This window comes from Passer domesticus, chromosome 1 (assembly GCF_036417665.1).
Source record: "Passer domesticus isolate bPasDom1 chromosome 1, bPasDom1.hap1, whole genome shotgun sequence".
NCBI lineage: Eukaryota > Metazoa > Chordata > Aves > Passeriformes > Passeridae > Passer > Passer domesticus.
In genome coordinates this window covers 111,717,201-111,743,857 of record NC_087474.1, presented here as the reverse complement: position 1 = coordinate 111,743,857, position 26,657 = coordinate 111,717,201, and the positions used below count along the sequence as shown (strand labels likewise).

The 26,657-nt window shown below is 43.3% G+C and overlaps 1 protein-coding gene across 14 annotated transcripts in view; it reads right to left on the bottom strand.

The window, feature by feature from the left end:
• Positions 1 to 26,657, bottom strand: part of EPB41L3 (erythrocyte membrane protein band 4.1 like 3) — a 143,289-nt gene that overhangs the window by 81,421 nt on the left and 35,211 nt on the right. For 2 of the 14 annotated variants that reach the window (XM_064434170.1, XM_064434268.1), the window contains exon 1: positions 14,078 to 14,265. The exons of 1 other annotated variant lie outside the window; for it this stretch is intronic. The gene's annotated coding sequence lies outside the window, so the exon portion shown is untranslated. Of the gene's footprint in view, positions 1 to 11,746; positions 11,874 to 13,224; positions 13,393 to 14,077; positions 14,273 to 26,657 lie in introns of those variants that run through there. 11 more of the 14 variants (XM_064434192.1, XM_064434201.1, XM_064434219.1 and 8 more) reach the window with 7 other exon arrangements.

The window sequence follows — 26,657 nt, the reverse complement described above, 5'->3', positions numbered from 1 at the left end:
TTACTGCAGAAAGCAGATTTTTGTTAGAAAGCAGACTTGTTAAGTCATGTATGCACCTAGCAAGCTTAAGACTGGCACACATCCCTTCCAACTCCTCTTCATTCAAACAAAATTTATATAGTGAAAAACCTGTGTCATAGAAGAAAAAAAATTGCAAATTAGCTATTTTCAGAACAGACTGAATGTACCTGAATGAAAAACCTAAACTGAGTACCTGGGAGAACGACAGAACAGGAAGACTGGTTCAGCCTTAACACTGTGCTGGCTGTAACCAACCTTGCCCTTTGCAGTGTTTCCAACCTCAGCAGTAGTGCCTGACCTGTACAGCAGGATTTATGGGTACCCTGAGCAGATCCAGAACTTTTTCCCAATGTATTGCTTTCAGAAGCAAAAGGATTTGGAGTTTCCCACCACCTGCATGTGTGGGTCTGCAACACCAGGTATGACATGCTTACAACCCCTACACTCCGTGCCATGAGTTTTCTAACTTGTTTTTGTTCACAGGTCTTTGCAGACACAGGCAGTGTGCTGTGTGGGACAAGAGCAAAGCCAGTGCAAGGCACGGGCATGTCAGGACCTCAGCCCAAACATTTCATTGCCCTTCTCTCAGGCCAACTCCACTCTCCTAATGAGGATATGAGTACATGCTTCTCTCCCAGTTTATATTTATCCCTGGCCCAGGTGCTGTTTTCCAACTGTGAACACAAGCACCCCTGTGCAGAGGACTCTGAAACTGAAAGAAATAATTTCTCCCCCGCTCCACAAGTGCAAGATGGTAAAATGAATTCACTCAAACTGGTGTCATGTGGCAAAACACAAAGGCCTGGTGTTTTTGAATGCTCAAAGCCAGCATATGTTTGTCCCTATGCTTATGTTCTATATGTTTTTTGCCTTACTGAAGCCTACAGCAAACAGCTGTCATTAACATTCACCCTTTCTGCTAACACTTTCCTTAATCCCTAACTGACTTCCCAGCCTATAATTAAACTTTCCAGCTGCCACACTAAGAGATGGCACCAATATCCATCATTTATTTCTAAGTAGTCCTTAAAAAGCTCTTTTTCCAATTTCTAAGACCATGGACTAGAATCAAAGCCTCTTGCCCTTACAGATTTTTGGCTAAAAACCTTCAATTCACTTACAAACTGTCTCATATTTTACCAGGGAAATTAAATGGCCAAATAGTATTATCTTAACAATTAAACTGATGCATTTTTATAGTGCCAATAGCTGGAATGCAAAGAGCTTGAAAACTGATGCATAAACACTGCATGTGTTTACACATTTTGTATGGAAAATATACTAGAAAGAGCTCTATAACCAACAGCATTTACCAAGCTATTTGGTTCAAGCCCAAAGTTTAAACAGGAGCCTGAATTAAAATAATGAAAGGCCTGATATCTTACTTTAGATTGCAACAGTAAATTGGGGTTAGCACTTAAAATCTTGAAAACGTGTTTTTCACATTCATGTAAGAGATTATTTGAACAGCAGAGCTAGATGACAACATTTCTGTCTGGTACTATTCTTGCAGTGTTCAAGAGGACTTGATATTTTATAAGAAAATTACTGGCTTCACAGCTGAAAAAGGGAGAAGATGTCTGAAGCTAATGCTGTATTTTTCGGTAACGTGACATAACAAGACCCTGAGGAAGCTGAACAAAGCAGGCGAAGGCAGTGTAACACCCAGTGGGAACACAGCGTGGGGTTCAAAGACTCATCATCCACAAGCCCTTCAGATCCATTATAAGAAAACCGCCCCAAACAGCCACAAAATGCTGTTATTTTTGTAAGCCCCAAATGTCTGGGACATCTGCTGAGCCTTTGAGCCCAAAAGGTTTCCCCAACCCAAACCCGCAGTCTGGAAAGACATGTACATCATCCTCAGTCCCAGAGCTCTGCAACTCTGCACACCAAAACCCAGGAGCCTGTATCTCCAAATACTATCTGTCACAGAGTAGGGCAACGTCTGCTTGGCTGCTGAAGCACCATCACCAAAACCAGCAAGCAGGCTCCATTCATAGCATGACTGGCAAGTGCCAGCTGGCAACTCTGAGAGCCCACAGTCTGCAGAAGACTCCGCGATGTTTGGGATCAGCCACCTCAGTGTCTCCTTCAACATGGTCAGGAGTCACAGCATGCTTTGGTTTTGCCTTTTGCCTCACGTGTCAGAGTAAAATTGAGTGCCAAGATGCAGCCTTCATGTTTATGAAACTGCAGGCTGGTTTCATAGAGGATGAGGCTGCAACCTTTCTGGAAGTTACCAGCCATTTAAAGAAAGTGGGGCCCCTTCAGGAAAGGAGTGCATTGGTTTTCCATGTTATAATACTGCCTGAGATCAACAATTCAACATTGAAGTTTTAATGGATTTCCATAACTGTGCAGGATTTAGCAGCTACTGTAAAGCTATTTTGGTAGGCTACCAGATCAATCCATCATTCACATTTTGTCAAGTCTAAAAGCATCACTTCTCAGCAAAGAGATCATGCCAGACAGGTGCAGAAATTCAAAGCCTGAACAGCTATGGCTTTGTTCCTAGCAGCAAGGCGAGAAAGGTCAATATTTTAGGTGAAAATGGAAACACTTTCAGTTCTCTCTAAACTACAGGTGAAACTTTTCTCCCTTCTTACATTAAACATATAATTTTAAAGACAGATTTCGAAGAGTGCGTGTGACACTCTTAAGCTTCAAATATGTATGTGTTGAGAGGTTAGGAGAACATGAAAACAGTGTTTCATTGAAACCCGTTTGTCATTTTTAATCACAGGATAACTCCAGAAGAGGTGTGACTGATGCAATTTAAATTTTCACCTGACAAACTGAATTATTCATCTTGGCGGCGCCTACGACAAAAGACCAAGCAGAGCAGGCAGTCAGTCAGCCACCAGCCCCAGGAGCTGCTACAGAACATCCTTGAGAAGGGGAAGGACCTATTGCAGCATCACAGGGTGAAGTCCTGCTCCTTACAAGCACAACAGCCAGGAGGGCCCAGGACTTTGTCCTTGTCCCCACTGCTACCTCCCACCTTTTGTTTTCCAAAGCAGGGGAGGATTCTGGGCAGGTCCACTGATAAGAAATGCTGGGGTTTGCAAGGAAGGTGACAGAAATGAAGGCTTGTATCTGCACCTGAAAAGAGTTATGTGTTCTGTACTTTTGGCTCAGACAGGGAGGACTAAGGAGACTGAGGAGCTTTTTATTTGAAACTGAATGAAAATTTTACCTGCTGCTAGTCACTACTACATTTGCCAGTGATGGGACCTGAGGGAATGGCCTGAACTTGTGTCAGGGGAGGTTTCAATTAGATATTAGAAAAAGGTTCACCCAGAGGGTGCTTGGGCACTGGAACAGGCTCACCAGGGAAGTGGTCACAGCACTAAGCCTGGCAGAGTTCAAGGAGTGTTTGGAAAATACTCTCAGGCACATGGTGTGATGATTGGGTCGGGACCTGGACTTGAAGATCCTTGAAGGTCCCTTCCAATTCAGCTTATTCGATGTGTCTGTGAAATACTCCAAGCTCACACTAAGTTTTCAATGAATTGCTTTTTTCTAATGGAATGCACTTGTCATCATGCCTTGTCACCCCAGTTCTGGAAGATATCATGCATTTTTCAGAACTGTTATCCTAAGCAATGCTATATTATTACCCGTATGTCCCAATTTTGTGCCTCTCTAGTATTAGTGATCAATAGTTTCCTGATTGCATGTCCTACCAGAATTGAGAAAGAAATAAGGTTTTTAAAAATTTCCACAGTGTTAATAAAATGGGGTTTCCATTCACCACAACTTCAGAATAGTTGGTTAAGAGTAGGCTATCCAAGGTCTTAAAATGAAGACTAAAGGCCAGCAGAAAGCAGGATTCCTTGCCTGGAAATGTAGAGATGTTGGGCTTAAACATGAGATTAGTCAAAGAGTGAATTCTGCTCAGCCCACATCTTCAGTATGTTTTTAAGTAGGAAATAATTCCATTCATTATGTAAACTCTTATTCAGACTCTTGTTAATGTTTGTGCTATCCCTTCTGAATTTCTGGACAGTTTCTTTCAGGCTCAGCAGCCAACATTCAATTAAGAAATATTTAATAACTAGTGTTATTTAAACAACGTCACGTTTGCAGAAATAATTGCATATAACATCTACTTCACAAAATCAAAATACAGCCAGTGGAAACCAGATACAAAACACATGCTTTCAGCTGAGCTAGTTTTGTTTAGAAAATGAACAGACAATGTATTTCCTTGGCTGAGACCTTGATCTGTTTGCCAAATACTGTCCTGCAGAGCTTTTTCTTCCTACAACAACATTCCAGGCACAGAGGACACTATCAAGGAAGCACACTCACAGTTCTGCAGGTTAGGAACAGTGATAACCTTGGCATGCCTTAAAAGAAAGGTGGCAAAGCACTTTCAGCGAAGTACACAATGCAGTATGTAGTTAATGTATCTGTTTTATCCCTTTATAGCTGCTCGGAAGCCAGAGAGAGATGGGTATCTTCTTAGGCAATGAGAAAGTTTTTAACATAATGTTTTGTTGCCACATCTTCTAGTGCATACCAGCACTTTTCCACTTAGGGGAAAAAAAAAGCACAGCAAGATTTCTTATGAATCTATGGCAATATCAAACACTCATATCAATTTCCACAGACTGGTTTAAAGAAAGAGGCATAAATACATCAATGGTGTTCTTCAAAGCAAGATCATAGGATCGAAGGTCATGGGGGGCATCTTTTTTTGTACTGGCTATTTTGCTTTTAGACAGAAAAAACACTGTCTAGAGTTAGAAAGGGGCACTTCAGATGGTGGAAAAAGCAGGACACAGGGAAACAGGAAAATAAACTGCAATACCCAAACTTCTACTGGAGTGAGGCAAGGTGATTCAGAGCAAAAAGGGATGAGGAAAATACAGTGATCGTGTCTGCAAAGCAGATAGGTTAAAACAACACTGGAGCTTGAGAGGGAGCAAATCCAAAGCCAGGCAAAGAGTTTGCTTTAATACAGACATTACTGTTACAGAAGCTGCTGGTATCCTACTGGTCAATATAGGCATTTTGCCCCCATGGGTAACCCCAAAACCATGCAGTTTGCCCTGTACTGACAAGAGACATTTTATGTCTGTTCCTACAGCACAGCAGTGGGAAGTTGGCAACAATTTAAAAGGAAGGAACTTTTTTTTATTCCTCAGCTCTGCAACCTTAATTCAATCACTGTCCCCTAGGGTTGAGAAAAGGACTGGCTTTACTGCTCTGCATGATCATGTTGGCAGAGAAGCTATGCAGAAAAATATTCTTAGTTTATACATGATGCAAGTGTAAGAAAAACAGTTTCAGGTTCACACAATGAAGAATTAGTCAAGAAATCTAAGTCAAAGAAGTAGCAGATGAGGATAGAATACTTTCAAACCTTAAGTATGAAATTCTGTGTGGTTGAGCTTCACAAGAGCTGTGATCAATGGGTAACAGATCAGAAATAATAACCTTAGCACCAACACTTAGAAGTGTAAGGTTGGCTTTTCAAGTATGTTTACTTTAGCTTTAAAGTAATTTCAGCATTTCTTTCATATATACTTTCAAGTATATCAGCATTTCACCATCACAATAATTGTGTGGCATATTTAGTTTGTGCAAATAAAAGTAGGTACATTGTTTATGCAGACAGAAAGCCTGGTTGAATATATTTAAATATATTGATGAAGGAAATGGGTGCTGTCTTTTCTCCCTATCTTGGTAAACTGGTGAGGACATAAGCATTGTCTGCTGGCTCTGCTTCTCCAACCCAGGCGTGAAGGAATTCCCAAGATCAGGATAGTGAGACAAGCCAGCTATTCTCTATTTCTTGGGAGTGTCAAGATTAAATAGAGAGGCATGAGAAGTGGCTGTGGGTGATGGTTTGGTTTTTTTTCCAAAATATCTACTATAGCCCATGAATAGATGATTATAATCCACAATTACTAGTAGTGACACTGAGGGCGGGACTGAACACAGAAAGCAAACCACTGTCAATACCAGATCTAAGCTGGCATAGAGCCTGTCCCCAGCCTGTTTTCTGCACTTAACACACTACCCCTGCAAGTAACTGATGAAACCCCGACAGTGCTGGCACTGTATTAAAGGATCCTCCTAATTGTCATGCTTCAAATTCCAGCTCTAAGCCTGCTAAGGGAAAGTGTGCAAAACTCTTTAATAAATCATAGAAATCAGAGACGAAAATTAGGTCATGTCACCCACGCCTCCTATCTGCACCGTGAGTCTGTTACCCATACAGTGCTGCCGAGTGCTCCGTCTCGACAACTCCTAAATGATTCAAGTGCTGAGGTTTCTCCCAATTCCCCAGGCAGACTGTTACACAGCCCAGTGAACATCTCCATCCATAGGCTTTTTACTGACCAGCCTCACCCTCTCCGTACCAATTTTATCTTTGTCCCATTTTGTTCTGTTCCTATTTATATCTTCCTCCAACTTCCTCCAAATCTGCTCTTGATGCTACCTCAACCACTATCCGGCAAAAATTGTTGCTCAGGAAACGTTCTTCTGCCTCTCCTGTAATACTGCTGTAGTGTGCTGCTATTTTTAGGAGCAAAAAAGGAGGTGGTAAGGGAATGAAAGGCTGCCAGCTCCAGCTGTACAAGAATAATGCACTAGTACAGTGGAAACTACATTACAGTGTTTCTCTTTAAGCACATATAATTGACCAAAGCCTTAGTCTTCTGGAATGATCTAAATGGGTAAGATAGAAGAAATGGAAAAGACAAATTCCAAGGTTAAAAAAAAACCCCTTGTCATCCCACTTCACCTTTCAATCCTATAGCTGGGCTCTTCCTTCCAGGGCTGTTATTGAGATTTTACAACAGCACTTGCCCAGTGAGACACTTGGCAAAATAGCCACACATTGCATTATACTAGAATAATTTAGGTTGTAAGGCACCTTAAAACTCACCGAGTTCCAATATCCCTGCCACGGACAGGGACACCTTCCACTAGACCAGGTTGCTTAAAGCCCCATCCAACCTGGCCTTGGACACTTGGCCCTTGGCAATGTGTTCAGGCACATGGTGTGAATCTTGGGGTGTTCTGGACAGGTCCAGGAGTTGGATTTTATGATCCTTGATGGGGCTTTCCAACTCAGTATATTCTATGATTCTATGACTTTCAGGGATGGGGCACCCACAACTTCTCTAGAAAACCTGGCTATTCCTCCTTGTCCTATCACTACATGCTCGTATAAAAAGTCTCTCCACCTTTTCTGTAACGCCCCTTAAATGTTCCAATGCAGTCTACCCAGAGCCTTCTCTGCTCCAGTCTGAACAACCCCAACTCTCTTAGTCTGTCGTCTTACCAGAGGTGCTCCAGCCCTCTGAGCACATCCATGGACCTTCTCTGTATCTGTTCCAACAGGTCTACACTTCTCCTGTGCTGGGGACCCACATGTGGAAGCAATATTCCAGGTAAGGTCTCATGAGAGCAGAGTAGAGAGAACCACATCCCTCAGCTAGCTGGCCACACAGCTTTTGACCGAGCCCAGGATGCTGTTGGCTTTCTGGGCATGCCTTGCTGTCATGATGAGCTTCTCTTACACAAACACCTCCAAGTATTTCTTCTCAGGCCTGATCTCAATCCATCTCTCAGCCTGTATTTGAGCCTGGGTTTGTCCTGACCCCTGTGCAGGGCCTTGCACTTGACCTTGCTGAACTTCAAGAGGTTCACACGGGCCCACCTCTCAAGCCTGTCAAGGTCCCTCTGAATGCCATCCCTTCCCTCCAGCATGTCAGCCACACCAAACCACATGGTGGTGTCAGCAAACTGTGTGATCATTAAAAAATGATCAATGAAGAAACCTGCTTACAAGAAGACACTTCACCTTGGGTCAGCCCCTCAAGTGGAAGCAAGATCTGTGTTTTATGCCTGCTTCAAGACAAAGTGACATGCTGACCTCCAAAAAGGCAGCTGCCCATCATTCCCCAACCTTGCCGGCCAATGCGAGTGGCAGACACCGCACACAGAGGGCTCTGTGCAACCAGTGCCTGGACCATCGAGACTGTCTGGCCAAACTAAAATACCCTTTTAGGGTCTTTCCTGAGCACACACTTTTATACATCACCCACTGTCTTTATCAAACCTCGTATTTACTGATACACAAAGTTAGGAACCACCACCAGGAACAAAGTAGAGGTATCAGATGTTTTGCTACAAATAATTCTCACAGGCAAGCAATGATGTTTCTCTTTGTATATATGCATATGTCCATGTATGGACACCAGTGCATCTGTGGGGCACCTTCAGGAATCACACTGTGCTGGGAGCAGAAGGGCTAAGCTCTGTCTGCACCAGCAGTTGCTCTGCAAAAGCAGTAATTTAATTGAAAGAAAACAGTGATACATAAAGAGCACCTGGTGAAGTAATCATTTCCAGTGTCCTTAGAAAGATTTCAGCTTCCTGACTTAAGCTACAGTTTGGTTGGGTCAGATTTTGATGCCTCAATCTAAACCAAACTGAGCCTTGCTTCACAGCCAGGCTTACCAATTTCTGTGGGAAGACTGGTGGACTCAGATACTCCCCGACATGAGTCAGGGTGCAAGAATAGGTCTCTCAGTTAGTATAAACATATGTTTCCTAGGTCTGGAAGAAGAGCTGGTGTGTTTTTTTGGTTGTGTTTTTGGTTTTTTTTTTTTCTTCTTCTGTTCTTCACAGCCTGTTTACATTTCCTGGCTTATTAAACTAGATTTTATTTGCAGCCAGTATGTCCTAGGGAACTGGAGGTGTTACACATAATTGCCCTCAGATTCATAGTAACCTCCACCACCAGGGAGTCCTCCTGCTCCATTGCTACCAGCAATGTCAAGTTCCCTGGATGCCATGAGTGGTGTCACCTCCTGCCACCAGGGAAGGGGCTGCTGGTGCACCCCAGCACGCAGCTGTCTCTCAGGACTTACTCACCTCCTCCAGGGAGGAGGAGAGTGCTGTGACTGAGCTGCAAGGGACGAAGCTCTGAGGATAAGGAATATGAAGGAATGATCTGAAATGAGTATGGCAGGTACTTGGCCACTTTCTTGGATGATAGGAAAAATGGAGAGTGCCAGAGGATCAGGTTCCAGCAGGGATTCCACCAAGGAGCCCAAAGACAGGGGGAACCAGCCAGTGACTGCAGGCAGGGAAAGGGCACATGCAGGGGGAGCGATAGGAAAAAGCCTGAACTGGAGGAGCAGGACATGACTGCAGAGCAGAAGAAAACCACAGGCCTAAGTGTGCAGCTTGCCCTGGTCTGATATGGACCAGGGCCAGATGTTTTCCCTACCTCCATCCCATGGACATCCCACTGTTCATCAGCAGGGCTCCAAACAAAAGCTCACCAGGGTCAGCTGTTGCCACCTCAAATTATTCACTCAGTTGCTACCTGCAGCCCATCTGGGAACAAAAAAAACAACTCCTTCCTTTTGGGAAAAAGGCTGCATTAAAACCAGGCAATGGGCACATACTACACCTTGGTAGTTCCAAATTTAACATAGCCCTAAATTAGAATCATCAACCATTCTCTATTTCACACAGGAGCTTTTTTCTCCCAAAGCTCACATAACAGAGCAATGCTGTGATAGAGCAATGCTTCCCCCTGTCCCATTTGCCAATAAACATCTGTTTCATACAAATACCCGCACATGATCAGGTATTCAAAATTGTATCCTGCTTTTTTCTCTTCACATTCCCATACCCTTCCTGAAAATATATATATTTTTTTTTATATTCACATCTGCTTTCCATTTATTCTAGCCCTTTATCCCCAACACATGCTCTGAGTCCCAGTTTCCACATTCTTCTTTAACCGTTTAAACTGAAAGACTTTTCTCAATGGGATCAAGCATCTGGTGGGTGATCCTCATGCAGATTTCTGTACTTCTTTTGTTTCTCAGCTTGCCAACAGATCAGTTTTGAGAGACAGTGAAGCCACTTAAAAGGACTCTGTATGTGGCACACCAAGTATTTCCAAGATCTATAAAGGAAAGTGTAAAAATTGATAAGGTCGATGTAGAAAAGCTCTCCCCCCCCTTTTTTTTTTTGTTCTGTGTACTTTTTAAATTTTCATTTATGTAATACTCTTTCATGTACTGCATCCCATAGGATGCAAATAGATTCATGATTTAATAGAATATAATTTCATTTTTGCTTTTACCCACTTTATTCAAGAACAGCCAGCTCCACTGATACAAAGATGAAGTAAAATTTAAAGATTTCATTTTTCCCCAGAGACAAAAAGCTGACAATTACTCAAATTGCATTATATCAGTTACTCACGAAGGGTGCAGGAGATATTCATTTTGCTGTCTATACAGCTCACTGCCTCAGATTAACTCGGTTGTCCCAAATACTGACCCATTTCTGCTTTTCCAGAGGTACTCAGTCCTCAGCAATCCTCCTGAGCTTCCTCTGCACTGATGGTGATGGTGACAACGATTGAGAGTGGCAGGGGAAGGAGAAAAGGGCCTGTAGGTTTTCTCTTACCGAAGCCACGGGAAGTGCTTACGCTCCTCTTCTCCACTACCTGGGCTGTTCCCTTTAAGAAATGGAGACCTTCCCAAAGAAAACAAGCCTTTCTCTTTGGGTGTTTCAAGCCAGCTATTTGAGAGAGGCAGTGCAATGTGTCCATATACTCATTTAGACTTGGACCATTCCCCAGCCATTATAAATGGCTAGCACTGGAGACTGAAAATTTAGAGAAACATGCTATAAAAGCTAGCTAATCTATCATTCTTCCAGTGGTTCATCTCTTTTAAAGACTTGCTTTATGCTACTGACTCAAACTGCTTAGTGATGCTTATTTAAGTCCAGTTCTGAGTAACACTCTTATACTCTACAACTTTTGTACAAAATAGAAGCAATCCATCATCCAGAATAAACACTTTTTCAGTCTAATTTTCAGCTTAGTTGACAGCAATCATATTTTTCAGTTATATGCATGCATTTATATTCACTTGATTAGAGAGAAATTTTGTTTGAACAAAATACTTTGAACATTCAAACACTGCAGTCATAACATATTTCCTGTAAATATGTGATAAATAAGATGCTAAAACACAAAATCTTAGGGCCATGCTACACACATTGAAAAAACACAATCCTGCAGACTCACAACAGCCCTCCCTGCATAGACTGACCCTTTGTTTTCAAAGCCCAACTTATATTAAACATGCACGGAACACACAGTGATTCTCAGCCAAGGATGTATTTTGATGTGACAAAGTCACATAGTTTCACACTTTTGTGTTGAAAATGCCGTAGCCCAAGAAATAAAGCTGATGCTTCATCTCATGAGAGACAAGAAGTCTTTTATAACTACTTATAAATGGTTTGACGTTTTCCCTCAGACAACAAGCAGTCATTTACTGGTACATGAGATTTCCATGAAACAAGTCTGAATGTCACCCACCGTGAATAACACATTTAACACATTTCAAGAACTTTCTGTTAACTCAAAATCATGCCTGAAATACAAAGAAGTGACATTTTACATATTTTAAGAAAACAACCATGCATAACCCCTATGAAACTCACAAGCACACATCAAACAACAAACATAACAAATATAGGTGCAACCATGCTGCTGTGGGACAAATCTACTATCACCTATCCCTTCCCAGATTTCAAAGAAAAATATCTGAATAACAATTATTTCTCATTAAAGACTAAATATTCAGCAGGTCTCCACTACAGACAAGAAAAGATTTCATCCTGATTAAATGAAAAATTACGTAAGTTGTAGCTTCACCTTCACTTGCTCCTTCTCGGAAGAGAGAACAGAACCCCAACCCAAACCAGCCCTCTCCAGTTCTGGTGCAGCTCTCCAGCAGCCAGACACAGCCCTGCCCAGCGAGGAGCTGCCAAGCTGAGGCGCAGGGGGAGGCTGGGGATGGGTGCCACACCCTGCACCCCCCCTCCCCCGCGGCTCCTCCTCAAGGCTAAACCTGCCCACCGCAGCAGCGGGCTCCCGTGGGATGAGCTCCTGATGCGCATCCCAGCAGCTCCTCGTCCTATGGGGAAGCCTTCGGGGAGAAAAGGCCATCAGCTGCACCACTGACAGAGGGATGCGACTGCAGGCAATTAGTGAGGGGAGAGGCTGGGGCTGTAGTGGTGTGATAAAATAGAACCAGTGTATTTTTAATGTTTCCCAATGTGTTTCATGTTCCCTGATGCAGCAAGCAGGTCTACAGCATGCCAGCAGCCCAAGGAGCCTCCGTGTTCCTGCAGTGCCATAAGGAATAAACTTCCAGCAGCTCTTACCCCAATGCAGTGCTCTCAGGCTCTCCTCTCCTCCCCTGATTGCCATGCAGGTCTCATCCTCACACTAGAGCTGAAACTTTCCAACCCAAGGAGACCAGCATAGCAGTATTTGCCTATACTCTATTATGCATGTGCACACTCAGAGGTGCAGCAAGAGCAGTGAATTTAACAACATCATTGATGCTGCATGATGATCTTGACCTTTTAATACTCTGTGAAAGGACTCTTCTCCATAGAATTAGAGAAAAAGCACACATTCAACTGCATCTGACCTTTACTGGTCCAAGCCTTATGTAGTTTGCTTATATTCTTACTTTTAATGGAATTTAATAATACTTGCTTTCTTTATACAAACCTTTCAGTTTTCTATGGACAGAGATAATTGCTGACAACACTAAAAGTAAAACAAAAAGGTATCACTCAGCTCACCAGGCTGTAAAAGAACAGATGTGCATGGGACACACCTAACCCGGAGCTTTTTTCCGGGTTTTTTTTTTTTTTTTTTTTTTGGCAAGCGGGTCTCTGACTTTCAATCATTTTGACAGAAAAGACCTCTAACATTGTAAGTAGTTTCCCTTCAAGTTCGAAGCAACGTGCGTGTTCAGTGGAGGAAACAGTTTCCATCTCTGTCTCAAACAGGGGCGAGAGTAACAACCGCTTTCCTCCTCCAGCACAACCCCAAGAGAAATTAAATCAAGACAGCACAAGGCCAGACCGGGATGATTGGCTATTGCGATTTCCACAGGAGTGCAAGTTTTTAAGCTTCTCGCTATATGTGATGAAGTTTCACCTTTGAATGAAAAATGGGACAACTGAAAAGGACATCCTTTTCCACCGACCCGCTCCGGTCCCTCTCTGGCAGCCCAAGGGCGCGGGGCCGCACCCAGGATGCGGGAGCACCGAGGGACCCGCTCAGCCCTCACGCTGGTCGCACCCGCGCTGCTCTGTTCCCCTTTCCCCACACACCTGGCCGAGCACCGACACCTCCACGCCGCGCTCCGCGGGGCCAGGAGCAGGGATGGGGAACAGTGAGGGGTTCCCAGCGTCCGAGCCGCGCTGCCGAGCACCTGGGAGTCCGCGCCGGGTCGGGCAGGCAGGGAGGCGCGATGCGATCCGTGCGGCGCGGGGCGGAGCGGGGCGGCCCGGCCCGGCGGGGCCCCTCGCTGCCGGCCGGGAGCGGGGGGGCCGGCGCGGCGCTGCCACTGCAGCGGTCCGGGGCTGCGATGTGCTCCGTGCATAACCACACCCACCGCATTGCAGAAGCCACGGCCCGGGGCGGGGGGGTAGGGGGTAACCCCCCCACGGCGAGTAGCGCAGCCCCGGTACCGCCCGGGTGTTTTGTCCCCCAGGTGAGCGGGGCACTGGGGCGGGCACGGCCCTGGGGGGCTCGGGGTGCGCCCCACCACGCCACACGCCTCGCCCGCCCCCCTCCGCCGCCTACAGAAGTTTCCCACAGAAATGCGTATCGTCCTGAGAAAAAAATTAAAATTGAAACCGCCCTCCCACCCTCCGCCGCCCGGCAGAGCTGCGGCGGGAGCAGGCGAGCCTGTGTGTGTCCCCGCAGAGCCCCGCCGCCCTCCCCGCTCTGCGGGGCGCACCGCTCGCTGCCTGCCCCGGCTCCCCCCGGCAGTCTGGCCGCACGCACACGCCGCCCCCCCAACTTAAAAATGGCTCCTAAGAATGATGTAAATATATATACACATATATTTATATATGTATATATATATACACACACATACACACACATCTATATAAAAATAAATACGCATATGCTATAAAAAGGGGGAGACGCAGTCTGCCCCCGCCCCCCCGGGCATACCCTCGGCTCCCCGCTGCGGGGAGGGCAGCGCAGGCAGCGCGGCCGGAGCGGCGCGGAGGTTCCTCGGCCGCGGAGCGGAGCGGGGGCGGCGGGCGCGGGGCTGCTCCCGGCGCGGCGGCGGCCACGCGTCAGCAGCGGCAGCGCAGCCCGGCTCTGCCCAGAGCGAGCCTCCGCCGCTCCCCAGCAAATCAGGGCTGCCGAGGCTCCTCCGGCGAGAGGGAGGGAAAAAGGAAAGGGGAAAAAAAAAAAAAAAAAAGGAAAGAAAAAAAAAACCAAAAAAACTGTACGAAGGGGAGAGCGGCAAAAGCTGGATGCTAGCAGGTTTGTGGAGGCAGCCTGCCCTACTCCCTGGGCCACCGCAAGCTGCTCTCCGGTCATCGCACAGAGCCACCCCGCCAGCACAGGGATCCCCACCTGTGTCCGGAGGGATTCGGCCGGGTTTTGGCTCAGCTAAATGAATCCGTGTATTTAGAGAGATGAGTATAGCTGCAGCAGTTTCAGGCAAACCCCTGCGATTGAGAAGCTCCCTGTCAACTTAAGAGCAGCAAGCTGTGAGCTGGCAAGGTCTGGCTTTGAATTACATGTGGGGGTTTTGATGAGGGGGGCATGTTACCAGTCTTTTCAATTTTAGTTTTCAGTGACAAACTACATGTTTTTAAAATATGAACCGTATTTCCCTCTAGAAGATTGCCAAAATGTAAAAAAAATAAAAGTCCTGTTGCACATCAGCTCCTGATCCAAAAGGATAATGTAAAACTGAAGATGACTTTGAAGTTTGTACTCCAGTACAGACCACAACGTGCCACATGTCAGAAAGCATAAAAAATTTGTAGTGCATACAAAAGCAGTTTGGGACGGGATTATTCCTACTTGCACCATTCCAGTGTAGTAAATACATAGCTCCTCTTAGAGCACAAAACTGACTTCTCCCCTCTATACACATAGGAGTGAGTGGCTGTTGGGTTTGAGACTGCTGCATCACCATGATCAGAGGCACTGCTCATTTGCTTCTCTGGGGGACCAGAAGCAGCTGAACTTGCTCTTTTCTGGAGGAGGAATTGACCACAGGAAGGGCAGTGATGGCTTGGCTGCAGAAGAGCCACAGATGAACACAGTCTGATGCTGCACCTTCAATCCTGGTACAGCCAAGCAGATAAATGAGGCTTATTCTCTCTTTAGATAGGGCTCTTAAAGAGCTCCCAAAACTTATGAGATCCAAACCATACTCAGGGCTCTGACATGAATCAAGGGGAGAGGGAGGGGCAGGGAACAGCTCTTTTAATTAGCAGCATCTCTGGGGGATTTAAGAAGAGAAGTAGGTTTTGACAGTAGGCAGAAGCATACCATTTCTCAGATCTGTAAAACTGCGCTGCTCTGTGTTTCACATGGAATTGTAGCCAGCCACACACCGCCCTCTTCACCTGCTATGCCAGAGTGCTGTTGAGCAGATCTGGCACACTGTAATGTGCCTGAGAAGGAAAGAGAGTTCAAAAGGAAAATGCATGCCATCAACTAAGAGAGGGCATACCTTTGGTCACACAGATTTGTATACTCTTTTCCACCAGGAGCTCTGGAAGCCATCACAAATCACAAGGGAATGGACTTGACAGCTAAGTCACACATTAGAGTTAACAAGGTTTGATTTGGAAAAAAAAAACAAAAAAAAACCAACCAAAAACAAAACACAAGGAAAGTAAGAAAAGAACTGACTTGCTTTGAATCAAATTGAGTCTCAAAAGCAAACTAGGAGACTCAAGAAATATTTGTGAAAAAAACCAGCAAGAATTTCCCAGCTCAATCTTTGGCAGCTCTTGCACTGCCCATTACAGAGGAAGTGCTGACATCACTTTTATGCAGACACGTCTCAGGAGTATCAGTGCTCCCCAGCCACTCATGTCATCCTTGAGCAGTACTGCAGGCAGATTTACCCCACGGTTACATTATTCTCTGTGATCCCTTTTGTGGATATTCTGCATACATAATGGCATCTTTCATCTGAGGCTCTAGAAGGCTTCCAGCACATTGATTTAACCTCAAAGCATCAAATGGTATTAACAGGCTGCTCCTACAAACAAGAAATCTTCACAACAGATTAAAGGCAGCTGGTACCTCTGGGCTACCAATAGAGGCCTAAGTTTCAGGGCTCTCAACACAGTATTTTTTTTTTCATTTTCAAATGTTAATTTCTAATTCCAAAGTGGGTTTGTTGCCCAACTTGTCATGACTTTTGTCAGAAGGAAGCTGCAAGGAAGCTTAGGTTTCCATGAATCAGCAGTTTAATTTTTTAAAATATTTTTTCAGTAATTTATAGCAAGCCTGAATCCATATTCTTCTTACAAAGGTGGGAAATGTTAATGATCCCCCTGCACTTCACTGGAATTAACACAGTGTCCATTTACAGAAAAGGAAGACACCAGATGACAAGTCCAGGTAGCACAAGAGGAGACTGATCTCCTGCCTTGCTATGGAACAATAACTTTATTTTTGCTACTTTCTCTTCTTTCTGGAGGTGGTACTTCACACCTAGATGTCAGGAGCAAATGGTTCCATTTGAGTTCCATTCATCTCCACTCCCAACACAGCAGGCTTGGCGCAGCCCAAGGCAGTCCCTGCTCACCTCCACAAAGGGCCCTGCTGACAGCAAGTCACTAAGCCTTTGCTGCCTGCCATGGAGGAGTCTTTTACTCCTACATTCTGTTTATTTAAAAACAGGACCAGCTTGGGTGGGATGCCACACATTGGCAGTCTCTCTGAACACATGGGCTTTGAACCCCCCACACCCTGCTGCTCTAGACACCATGAGCTCCCACACACCATCTCCTCTCCATTCCAGTGACTGCAGAACACCTCTCCCATCCTGCTCCTGTTACACCATCCCCTTTCCTCTTCTCATATCCAGTTTGGCCCATTCTCCCCCTCTCCCTATTAGCACCATACCTACTGGCCAGGGATTTCCCAACCATTTATTCCTCCTCAGCCCTTTCAAGAGGCATCTCTTCAGCCTCCCTCTAAAGCAGTTTCCTTCCCCTCATACCATATACCTTCCCCATATTTTCCTCCATTTTCTGTATTGAGATGGCAGGACCCAGCTGTATGAGCAAGAGTCAGAGTCCCTGAGGAGAAGGACACACAGCTGGGGAAGGGGGTAAAATAGGTGGAAAGTTCTGCCTTCCATTCTCTTGTCTATCCATACACCCCTTTTGCTCCAGTTTCTCACCTTTGATAAACTAGCTTGGGAAAGCCCTTCAAAGGGAGGGAGAAAAATGTACGGAATAATAGCAAACACGAAGCAGGTAAATTAGAGGTGGGGAAGGAAAAGGTGCCAACACATACACACATCCCTTCCCCATGGGGTTCCACTCAGAGGAAAACAGTCATAAGGAAAGCAGGCCTGTGCAAAGCATTTGGCCACTACAAGGAGTTTTTTTATAGGGGAGAGGAATGGGGAGACACATGGTCTCTGCCAGGAAAAGATGAATAGGCAACCCTGGAAGAACAGGGACAAGGATTATTGCCCAGCTCTGGGAACTGATGCCTAAAACATTCTTGTGATTCCCTAATTGATTGGACATGGCATTCAAAATAGCACATAACAGAAAAGCAAGACACAAAAATGCTATCAAACTCAGCAAAAAGCCGTCTTAAGTCCAGCCAACGATGAATTAGCTGGGCACAGCACTTTGAAAAATGGCAAGTGCTATAAAAGTACTAGCATTAATACAGCATTATTAAGAAGATACTTCTTAGCAGACAGGAGCTTGGCACTATCTGTCTAGACAGGCAGATGGGTTTGGAGTCAAACTGATTTTTTTTCTTTTTTTTTATTATTATTACCGTATCCACTTCCATTTATTAAAAGCAAACCATTCTGTCCATGACTCATGCAGCTTAACTTTCTGCATGGCAATGAAACAAAATTCTTATAATTAAGAATGATCAATGTGAACAGATGAAGGTAAGATTTAGAAATCAAACCAAATTTTCTATTTCTGTCTTCACTCACTACAAACATAATGCCCACTAATTGGCCAATATTACCAATATTGCCTTCAAATATGTCAGTAGTAAACCTGTAGATGAGCCATCCTTAAGCAGAACTCAGTGACACAGCAGGTTAGATTCATTGTTTTTGCTGGTTTACTGACCTCAGAGAAGAGATTTATTTGGTCTGTTGTCTGTAACACTCACTCTACCAGTCATTGCCAAATCCACCCCATTTTAAGACTACTGAAGGAACAACAAGTAAATTTGGCCCCAGTTCTGTGCAGCTGAAATCCTGCCCGTAGATTTACTGCAATTAATTCAGCACTGCCCTTTGCCACTTTCATATCTGTGGCTACTTTCTGACTGAAAGCATTAACTGGATTATCAAGGATTACCTCCTGCTGCAGTTCTCCAGCCCCCACTATGAACCAAAGGTAGCCACATTTTTTGGATACATGACCCTTTGGGATGTACCTGAGGTTGTGACCAAAACATATGAGAGTTATCTTTCAGAGAGAATAATAAACTGAAGCTTTGAATCACAGTTAAAGTTTTAATTTTTGATTTATTTTGTTTAATCATAGTCATTAATATGGTTTAGCTGTAGCATGATTTAATATACACCGACTACAGGAAACCGACAACACAATATGCAGTCAGTACAAATTTATTTTCATTTCATTAGTGTTCCTGAACAGCCCAACAATAAGGGAGGCAAGGACAACTTCCATTTTCCAGTAGCAACTCTAGGACCATAAACTTCCCAGATAGCAACCATCTCTATGGAGGTCAACACAGACTATTTCCCTTTACTAGGTTGCTTCCTTGATTCTTTTCCATACAATTTAACCCAACCTTGCATTTTAGTTATAAAACTATTTTTAGCTCTTCTATGTCTTTTCATCTAATTCAGTGAAGGATTTAAGCTGGAGTTTACCTAAGCATAAGCTAGAGTCTCACTGAGTCAAAGAAGAATCAATGGTCATATTTATGGAGTACTATCAGAAATAGAAATGCCATCCTAATTCATAACTGCCTTCTACAAACCCCATGAGGAAGAGGCATCTTCCTCATGACACCTATAATAAAATGGCTTGCAGTGGCCAGGTTAATAGGCATAGCCCCCAACTGCTTTCACAGAATTTGTCTTTGTTAGCGGCAAGATTTACCAGGGAGGGAAGGCACTTTAATGAGCGTTTGCATAGTGCCCATACAGTTCAGCTCTCATCTTAATTAAGGTTCAAAGCAATTAAGGGAAGCAGTAGTAGGTTCTTGTTTAAAATACAATGAATGTTTATGTTTATCATCACACTAAAATGTTATTGGGAAAAGATAAGGCCTCCTCAAAACAGAACACATTTATCCTTTATCTGTGTTGTCTTATACGCTAAGATGTCCCAGGTTGCTTTCTTAAACAGTTGAAGGATTCCTTTAAGCTCAAGGGTTCTTTACAATTGAAATATTTCTAACCTGGCATGGCTAAACAAGAACTTTGAAAGATAGGTTTGCTATCTTTCCTGTCAAGCTACCCCTCCCCATTTTTATTCTCTCAGAGTGACAGAAGAGTACAAAACAGATTGGACAACAATAAATAAACTCTCAGAAAAGGCAAGGGTTGGTGTTTTTAATCTATCAAATATACTTTTTAAAGAAAACAACAACAAAGCAAAACCCCAATTTATGCACTGTAATTTCTTTGTCTCTAGTTAGAAAAGTGCACAGTTGTTCCCAGTATGCTGCCTCATCTTGCCCTTATATCTTTCCTTGCACAAAACTTTACAGCAGAAGTGGCTGCTCTTCACAAAACAAGGACCTGGGGCTGTGCCCGGTGGCTCCAAGCCCACCAAGACAGATGTCACCCTTGTTCCTCACAGCCTGTCCCTGGCCCAGTTTGCCACATTCTCCCAGTTAAACATCTGCAATACCAATAGGAGAAACCTCTTTATCAATCCCACAATTTCTTCCCACCTCCATCTCCCTCCCCTCTCACAAAGCCACTACAAATATTTATTAAGTCTGTGGGAAGAAGCAGGCAAACCCTTTCAAGTTAGAGCTGAAAACAAGGAGAAACAATAAATTGGATCAATTCCTCACTACGATTTCCTGTGAGATCTCATCAATATGAGACTGAGGAGTGGGTGGTGTGGTGTGACATGAGCAGTGAGAATGACCGCAATATCACACCACTGCCTCTGTCAGGGGTTATGCCAGCTTGTGCTGGCATCAGATGATGATGTTGGGCATCAGCCGTTATTTATGTGAGCAACTGATCAACATTATAGCCCTCTCCTTCAGCCCCCCCCCCCGAGTGGGGTTCACAGGGACTGACCCAGCACCAGCAAACAGCCTCTGCACATAGCCAGGAGCTCCTCCACCTGATGTTCATAGCTGCTCAGATGCTTTCAAAATGAATTAAAACATGATCTGATCCAGATTACAGTTTAAGTCTCACATTCAATTCATGGCACACTGCCAGTTAAAATGAAGGTAGTGAAGAGACATTCATTCCTTCCTTCTGTTTCAACAGCTTACTCCCTCTGCAACTTGCTCTCACTATCAGTACTCATGGGGAAAAATCAGAAGTTACTTACCAATCTAGGCTTTTGGGTTTTTAACTCAGCTAATATAGTGGCAGACCTTAAAGTTAGATGCCTTGTGTGCACCGCAGCAAATTGTGTATCAGGATAGAAAGTAGCAGAGGGCCACACTCCATTGTTTTCTTTCTAACTGAAATGCAGCCAATTGCTAACTTGACACAGACCTGCAAAACAGCCCTGTGACATCTGCCTTGGGATCTCTGAAGGGTAAATCCTCTTAATAGCATGAAAATGACACTGGTACAGTGGGGGGGTGGGGAAAGGCAACACCATAACAAACCATCATCTTCAACTCACAGCTTTAAACTAAACAAATTTCACTCACCCAAATGACAAATAGTATGTGTCTGTCCCCTAGGCACTGAAAAATAGCCAGAAAGGCATCTCAGCCTCTCACCTTTTGAAAAGCTTTCTACACTTTTCAAATAACAAGTATCATGAACAGCTTCTCACAGTGCAAATGTTTAATTTATCACACATCCCTTGAAACAATAATTTTAGGACTGGGTTTGCTTGGTCACCACCAGGCACTGCTCCCAGTCAGCCTGTGTGCAAACATCTGTCCAGCTGCTCCCACAGAAACGCATGCACAGCCCAAAGTTGCCAAGCAACATCCTCAATGCCTTAAGCATCAGGCCAGCTCGCCTGCTTTAAAAGAGTTACTCAGAAAAATAGGCTGATGGGAATGTACAAGCTTACATAAGGATCCTGCATTTAGAAGAAGTGATGCTCTGCTCTTTCCCCGAAAAAGAATTTTTGGGTGCACAGTTTGTTTTTGGTAAATAAGTAAATGCAGTAATTGCTGTAATCACATTCAAGGAAAAAAAAAATTAAGCAAACAATTTCTGCACTGAAGTTTCTAAGGTTTCTAAACTAAAATCTGAACAAATATTCAGGTTGAAAAATCTATTTCCTGGGCAAAGCCACACAAAGCACACACTGCCTTTCCATTCCTTACCCAAAACCAGGAATAAGCAAGCATCCCTTCAGCGTACCTGAGGGCTGACACAGAACCACTGATGACAGTTAAAGCCAGCCACATGTCAGTGGTTTCAAATACATAACTAAAATAATGTATTTACAAAGGGCCTGTGAACCAAAGAGTTCCAGGCTACAAGTCTCCTCCACATTTAAACTAATTTTGCTCAAATTTTAGTCAAATTATTTCCAAGACCCTCTTTAACACAGCACAGTAGCCTAGCACTCCCACTTTTCAGGGTATTAATGTACCTCCTCTCTCAAAACAAAGTAACCAATAGAAAAAGTGGAAGTGGGATCTCTGTTTCATGATAAAATCATGTCAATAGTGTCAGGGCTTACAAACGGGGCTGGTCCTCAGTTTGCCAACTTGCCCTCTCTACTCTGATGACACCATGGTGATGGATTGCATCACTCCGTACTTTGGTATCTTGGCCCATCTGCTTAGGACAAATTTGCAATTGCCATTGCACCTGTTAGCATGCACCATGAACAGTCCTTTCTCAACCAAAGTAACCAGACCTTGCTGATGCTTGAGGTGCCAGACAAGGGCAAAAAGTCTGGAAAAGGAGTATTTTCAGTTTAAGACATTGTTTTCTCATGACAAGACATACAGTGTAAAACATAATGAAACCTACAAATATTTTCTCAAAGGAAAGCACAGTGGCAATGATACAAAGCATTACATTTACACAATATGCAGTGCACAGTTGTTGCCTTTACAATTGCAAGAAAATTCTGTAATTCAATTAGTTTGGAATAAAATGTCCCAAACACCTCCAATTCTGACTTTGTTATTAAGTCCATTCCTGGAGGTTTGGGCTATTTTATTGCTCTCTGCGAATCTATACTCTAAGAGTTATTTTTATAGGAGAATAAAACAGAAGACCAGCAGAAGAAAGAAGTTGCAAAGAAACACAAGCAAGCCAGATAAATGAACTCATAAAACAGCCTTCAGAGGGTTCAGATGACTTCAATGAGTTGCTCTCCTATCTTCCTTTCACATTTTGGGGAGAAAAATTGGAAAGCTGAAAATGAAGTATGAGAAAGGCTGCGTTCATAAGGTTTTATTACTGCTCCTAGTCCCCTGCGCTCCATGCTTACCCCAGCAAGCTCAGGGCTCTGAGTGTCCCTCTGGATCTTTCTGCAAGGCAGGAAGGAGCACATGGCCTGGCAGTGTGTGAGCTGACAGGCAGCACTGCTCACGCTGATCGTCTATCACGACATATTCTGTGATTAATCAAACAGGATACCTGCCTGCTAGACCCAAGCTCACGCCAAAACAAACCTGTCCCCTAGAGAGAGGCAAGCTTTGTTCCTCTAGGATGTTCCATCCATCCTAGACCACCATGGCTACACCACCAGCACTGCTCGTCTTTATTTGTCACAGCACTACACAGGATGGACTGGAATGCTCAGCATCAAAGATGCTGTGGCAGTGTCTTGTGGTGCAGAGCCTCCGCATCTCTCCCTGCGCCAGCCACCCTCTGTTTTGCATTAAGCAACAGAAAGTCTTGCTTTATTTTCCTTTGTGGGGGATTCTGCCACGCTTTGAAGGAACCTGAAAGTGATTATAAGGAGGAATGATGAAACATGAGCTCTTGTTCTCATGTTCCACTCAGACAAAAAGGCAGGAGATAGAGTGACTTATTCTTGGAGAACTCAGCCTTGAGTATCCACCACAATTGTGGTGACGCATTTCTTGGGGTGCAAGAGTGCCAAACCCCTTCAGAGAGCAAGATAATTTTTGTGTAGTACTCTGAAATTATCTTCAAAAAGAAAGTGTATGCCATCAGTGAATTCCTCACTGGTATGTTTTTGATTTGTTTCCTTTCCACTATTTTTAATGAGTAGCAAATAATAGTGATAAGAACAAAAATAGTAATAATTTTAAACTTTTTATGAGCAGTTCATGGAATAACATGACAAAAGGTCTAGCCTTTGAAAGAAATAAATTTTCTATATTCCACAACTCCCATGAAATCAAATACTCTGATGTATGTCAGCTATAATGATTAAAGTAAGGACTTTTGAAGTTAAACTCACCAATGATGAATTTACAAAGTAAAGCAAAGCAAAGTTTTGCTTTTCTGTAATTAACTGTGATCTTGAAATACATGTGAATTATAACGTCTCTTGTAAAAGCTGCATCATAAATGTGGCTATTTTATTCACTTACCCTCTTCAAAGCCTCTTTAAAGCTAAAATTATGTTCCCTATTATTTATCAATTTTATTTTGGCTAATCAAATAAAATTTTCACTTTGCAACTTCCCAGACATCCCATTATGTGATGTGTCTAAAGTTTGTATAGAATTCATCAGTCAATCAACGTAGCAAAGCAGCGTTCACCAGGCAATTACAGGATCTGAAAAACTCGCCATAAAACAGCAGTTACAATGCATTATGTACATGCAAACTGAGCTATTATGGTAAGATAATGTAGCATGTTACATCTTAATTTCTTATCTTTGAAGTCCTTAATAGCCTCAGCTTCTCTACCATGAGTACAGCAACTGCTCTTAACCACTTCTTGTTACCTCTTTCAGTACCTGAAACCTATAAAACACTTGCCCTGTGTAAGGAAAAGTCCAGGTTTTTTTGCTTACTTACAAGAGAAGAAGAAAGCAATGAAAGAGAGACACATTTTTGAAATGCCTACAGCATTACTAAGTTAAAGAATAAGGAATATTTTGGGTACAATTTCCTTAGCCCACAGAAAGCAGTTATAGCCACTTTGGCATTCAGAAATATTTGAGAGCTTTACAGATGGGGAACAACCATCCACAGAGTTGTCACATTTGAAGCGGAGTGAGAGAAACAACAGCTACTTGTAACCATGTAGTGAGTGCTGAGCTTGCACAAGCCCAGGGAGCACCTCCACCTTCTGGAGACCTGCAGTGGGAACTCGTCTCCACTATCCCTGCACTCAAGCTCAAGGGGGCTGGAGAAGTGAAGAACACAGTTGGTGTCCTGGGTACCTGAGCATGACTCCAGAAGATACCAGGATCATGTTGCAGGAAGACTTAATCTAAATTAATTATCTAAACCTGGTTTCTTATGAAGGACCAACAATGAATCTGACCTGAGAAATCTAGGTTCTGTGGAATAGATGAAATGAAAATACTAACAAATAGAGCAGACTAAAACCAGCCTGAAATTTTTATCAGAGGAAGTATTTTGAAAGCATTGCAATGTAGCAATAATGTAATTTTCAACTGTATTGTAATTTTCACAAATTTCCAATGTTCCTATATTTGTTTTTACACTGGGTTCTCTTTATACACATATAATTGGAGATTTGGGTCTCTTTGATAATTTCAATTCTCTCTTCTTCCTCCCACCCACATCTCTACATCTCTACTCTGCTTAAACCTTGTGGCTCCAAAGAGTAGTAAAGAAACTCGTGGAAGGGAAGCTGATTGTTGTAACAGCTACTCAAATGAGAAGATTAAACATGGAAAGGAGAGGTGGTATGAATCATGCTGAGTCATGTGGCATTTCTTAAATCCCAACAAAGAAAAACTTTAAAAATGTTTTAGTTAATAGCATTGTAAATCTCAGATATCCTTAGTATATCCTTAGTGGATAGCCAATATTCGGACCTGCTCTTGCCCAGGCTTCTTATACCTCTATAGACTACAATTTTTCTTACTTTTTGTAGTCTTCATTGTACTCTGATAAAGTTTGCTTTCTAGCATAGAAGAAATTCAAACTAATCATGGCTATGATAATGAGAAAAAAAATCAAGACATTTTGTCTTGAGATGTCTGAGAATGCATCCCCCTGTTCTAACACCTATTATGCTCTCTAGTAAGTGGTTTAATGAAGTGGTATCCTCAAGTTGTTCTAAGCAATAGAAGGATATTAAGAAAAATTTCTTAACTGAAAAAGATAACAAGTACTGGAACAGGCTGCCCAGGGAAGTTGTGGTATCTCCATCTCTGTAAGTGTTGAAAAAAAAATGTAGATAAGGACATGTTTAGTGGTGGATCGGGCAGAGCTGGGTTATTGGTTGGACCCAATGGTCTTAGAGGTGTTTTCCAAACTTAATGATTCTATGATTTTCAAGACCAGAATCAGAGCAAGCAATTTGCTTAAACAAACAGGTTTCAAATCTGATTTGAAAGCTGCACTGACTCCGAGCACGTTGGTGAGAGGAAAGGAGGGGTTGGACAGAGGCAGCCCTGCTTCCTCCATACCATTTCCTCATGCATACTCTGCTCTCTGGCAGCAGCCAATAATTATATCGGATTTCACAAGAGGGCCTCTCTGCCTGAACAGTTGGCTTGTTTATAAAACTAGGAATTAGAGCAGCATTATAAACCACACAAATAAGCCGCCTCTCTGCTTGTTTGCACATGGGTTACCCATTGGAAATACTGTCAGGCCTTATCTCAACACATTCTTTTCCAACCAAGCCACTGAGAACAACAGAGACTTTCTAAACCTGATTGAAAATTGTATCACTCACTCAACAAGAGCCTTAAACAGACTATCAGGAGTACAGCACAGGTGGAAAAAAACCATAAAATCTGTTCTATCCATACTGTCTGCCACAGTAGCTTTACATAAGCAAACATGATACTCCTCCCTACAACAAAGAGGTCTAATCTCAACAGTTCAGTAGGTGAAGCCCTCACCATTGAAAAGGACCGGAAAACTCATCAGTTTAATGATGAAAGGGTGTCCCTGCCCTGTGCAGGGTGGCCAAGCCCAACAAAACCAACAGCAATACAGTGTCAGAGAGAAACAATGCATTGTCTGACTATTCTGTTTTGCAAATTAGACAAAGACTATTTTAATAGCTGTACAGTTTTGACTCAATTCCTTTATTTGTATTTTATCCAAGAGTAGCGATGCTGTATTTGTGGAGAATTTTTTAAAATACCTTTTTTTCTAAATAAATGAAAAGAGTACATTCAAGAGAAACTGCTAAATTATGCTCAGCAATGAACTAATTATTACAAAATACACACTCATCCCAAAATAATTCTAGCTTACTACTTCAGCCCATTTGAT